Source organism: Lucilia cuprina, chromosome X (assembly GCF_022045245.1).
Source record: "Lucilia cuprina isolate Lc7/37 chromosome X, ASM2204524v1, whole genome shotgun sequence".
In the NCBI taxonomy this organism is placed as follows: Eukaryota; Metazoa; Arthropoda; class Insecta; order Diptera; family Calliphoridae; genus Lucilia; species Lucilia cuprina.
Window position 1 is genome coordinate 10,911,421 of NC_060949.1, and position 3,865 is coordinate 10,915,285.

General features: G+C 28.3%; 1 long non-coding RNA gene across 1 annotated transcript; it reads right to left on the reverse strand.

The window, feature by feature from the left end:
- Positions 1-1,233: 1,233 nt before the first annotated feature.
- LOC124418795 lies at positions 1,234-1,846 on the reverse strand. The gene is made up of 2 exons (XR_006940254.1): positions 1,388-1,846; positions 1,234-1,330 (listed from the first exon to the last, which is right to left on the reverse strand). It is a non-coding gene; the product is annotated as an uncharacterized LOC124418795 (long non-coding RNA).
- Between the last annotated feature and the right edge of the window lie 2,019 nt (positions 1,847-3,865).

Here is a 3,865-nt window from a genome sequence, read left to right on the forward strand (position 1 = left end):
GCTACAATCTTAAAATTTTGCACGAATAACTCTAACATCCATGTTAACATTTTGGGCAATAAACTAATTCATCATATAAAGAAAATAGAAAAATTCGTATATCTGAGAATCTATGAGAGCGAGAATCTTTAAATTTTACTTGAAGAATTTTGACATTCATCTGAACATTTAGAGTATAACGCGCAAACTTTCAATGAGGACTTGACATCTCCCATATGAATAAAATACAAAATATTGTTTATCGAGGAAAATATATTGTTTATCTAGGAAATATCTAAGAAACTATTAGAGCTAGAATAATAACTTTGACATTCATGTGAACATTTAGAAAAAAATTGTCGAACTTGCAATAATTTGCTTGGCATCTCTCAAATGTAACTTATTGTTAATCTGGAAAATTATTGTGGTTAGAATTTTCAAAATCTTTAAGTGGTTTTTTATTTATACTGAATTATTTTTTAAGAATAAAGTATATATTAAATTTTAGCAAGTAAGAAATAAATTGGCCATTTTTTTATTATTTTAAAATTTAAAAAATGAAATACATTGTCATCAAGACAAATTTTAATTAACCTTTAGAAAAATTTTATACTTTATTTGAATAAATAATTTTTTTAGTTATTATGTATTTAATTTCGATTGGGGTAGCGAAGCACATCGGGAATTAGCTACCCTATAAGAACAGTGACAGTCATTTGACCGGTCAATTGACTGACACTACTGAGAATGTATCCATCAATGCGTAGAACAAAGCTCCCATCACTTTCTTAAGGGCAATATGTAAAAAGTGATGGAATCATTTGTGTACATGTGATGTTGTATCACCCTCGCACTTATGAATTCGAAAGACTTTAAAACATATATTTTTGCTGCTCACTCTATTGTTGTTTACAAATCAAGGGTGATATAAATATAAGTGACAGTTGAGTAATCATGCTTGATGGATATATCCATCCCAATGAACATATACAGCTTGATGTATAAATCCGTCACTACTGACTAATCAAACTTGATATAACCATCATAGTTGTTCACTCACACTTGATGAATGTATTTATCAAAGCTGACTGGTTTGTGTTTTAATTACAATAAAATACAATTTTATAATATTTTAAAAAAAATTTTAATTATTATTATTATTATATTTTCATTATTGTTATTCTTTCATTCTTATTATTATTGTTCTTATTATTGTTATTATTGTTCTTATTATTGTTATTGTAATTATTTTTGTTATAAAACTATTTAATTTGATTTCTTCAAGTATTTTTTTGTTGCATTCTATGGTGGCTGCGTTCCACCGTCTTTCGAACTCGAATACTCCTTGCTTCTGAAAAACATCTGAAATTTATAGATATTAATATAGTATTTATATAATTATACATACCTCTCAAAATATCAAATAAACTGAGCTTCACCAATGCTTCCTTTTCCCATCTCCCTTTTGAAAATGCTTTTTATTCATTATAAATTTATTAATCAAAGTTTATTTATCTTATAATTTTTTTCACAAGTCTTTTCTTGTTTTTTAAGTTTTTTTATTGTTTTTATTCAACTGTTTTTATCGTTTTATTTTTTGTTTAACTTATTTTTTTGATTTTTGTTTAATTTCAATATTTTTGTACGCAACTTTTCTTCTTCGTAGAAACAATTACAGTGCACTCGCGGTAACGTGAACACCGTCTAACGTGGACACCGCCTAACGTGAACAACATGTTTTTTACATTGACTACTTTGTAACGTGAACAAGCATGTAGACAACATTGAAATACATTCATTAAATTCGAATTTTAAAATTTTGGGAATATCCTTATATAAATGAGTTTATATCACCTAAATTATTTTGTTTGTATGGCAAAGAAATTTGAAGTTAGTTTCTTATGTGAAGTGAATCAGTCGGCATGAATGTAAAAAATCTAAATGTTTGCAGTTAAAAGAAAAGGCAGTATAAATAAAAATAAAATATGAAATATATAAAATAAAATATGAAATATCCATTGAAAATTTTATTTCAATTGATATTTTCTCGTTATCTCGTTATACCCTACACCACTTTAGTGGGGAGGGTATATTGGGTTTGTGCTGATGTTTGTAACATACAAAAATATTCGTCCTATACCCACCTTAAAGTATACCAATCGGCTTAGAATCATTTTCTGAATCGATTAAGCTATGTCCGTCCGTCTGGCTGTCCATGTAAACCACGTGCGCAAGGTACAGGCCGCAATTTGGCATACGCGCTTCTTTTGTCCCATGGACGATGCCTATTGAAAATGGTTAAAATCGGTCCATTATTTCGACTAGTTCCCATACAACCGTACCCCCCAAAATGATCTATTATGTTAACAAAATTCGACAAAACTTAGTTTTATAGAACTTTAAATGGCACTACCGATTTTTGTACTGATCGGGCTTTATTTTACCCTATCCCCCATACACACTCCCCTTCAGAAATGACTTAAAGGTCAAAATTCACTTACAAACACTAATTACACTTTTAAATTCTACATAGAACTCTTCCTACCAACATTTTTAAGGATAGGGCCATACTCCCCTTTGAGCCTTCTTGTAAAAAATCTTTTTTTGCAAAAAAAAAGTAAAAATATTCCGAAATAAAGTTAAAAAAAAAACAAACCAAATGCTTTATTTTTTTTAAATAATTCCCATTTTTAACATACATACTGACTGGTGTAGGGTATCATATGGTCGGCTACGCCCGACTAGACATTCATACTTGTTTTGTTTTGTAATGGATTTTAATAAAGTTTTAGTTTTATATTTTAATAATATAAATAATAATAAAAGAATATCACGCTCAAGCGTGTAAAATACAGATTTCTAAATTAAAATTTGATATTTTTTCATGCAATTTAACAATCGCTAACGTGAACAATTTCGCTAACATGAACTCCCTTGGTTTTAATTAGTTCACGTTACCGCGAGTGCACTGTATCTTGTAACGACAAAAAATACAACTCTGTAAAAATGACCATCATTTGACCGATCATTTCACTGTCATTGTTGATGGAATCATCCACAACATTTTTTTCAACAATTATATATATAAAAAAAATGTAAATGTGTTAGTAAAATAATTTTGCATGTGTTAGTTTCGGTCATTCCCCTTCAAACATTTAGAAGACAAAACTATTGCGCATCACTCCAGACGCCACGTCAGAAACACTTCTGGACGATTGTCAGACGAGAACGCACATTTTACAAAAACAAAACACATTGATTTCGAATTTTCGTCTTCTAGAAATACACTTTTAAGTTACTTCCGGATGATAGTTAGAAGAGTGCATCCATTTTGCTTAAACAAAAAAACATGACTGTTTAACTTTTTTCATCTGGAAGTATACGTTTTAGTGACTTCTGTATGAGAGTTGGGTAAGAACACACATTTTACAATAACAAAATACATTGTTTCCTAATTTGTATCTTCTTGATTTGTATGTTTATGTTACTTCTGGAAGACAGTTTGAAGAGTGTTTACATTAAAAATATAAATACTCCATTTTTTAGCGTGAACGCGAAAAAAATAAAAATAAATAATGCAGAAATTTTGCTAAGTTCAGTGATGTTTTGTGTTTTGTCCAGTCATGTTTAGTTTTAATTATTCATTGTTAAACTTAAATGAGTTATTGAATTTAAAGTTCATAGAAAAATAGTGTAATTAATATAATGTGAATCTAAAGTAATAAAAAACAATATGACAGTGTTGTGTTAAAAGTCAACTGTTAATAAACATTTAATAAGTTTTTGTTAATTGGCGAAGTTTATTAAATATACCAAAAAGTAATTATCTTTAAGGATTATATAAATTAAATTAAAAAGTAAGTTGTCATATTTTACTTTAAAATAC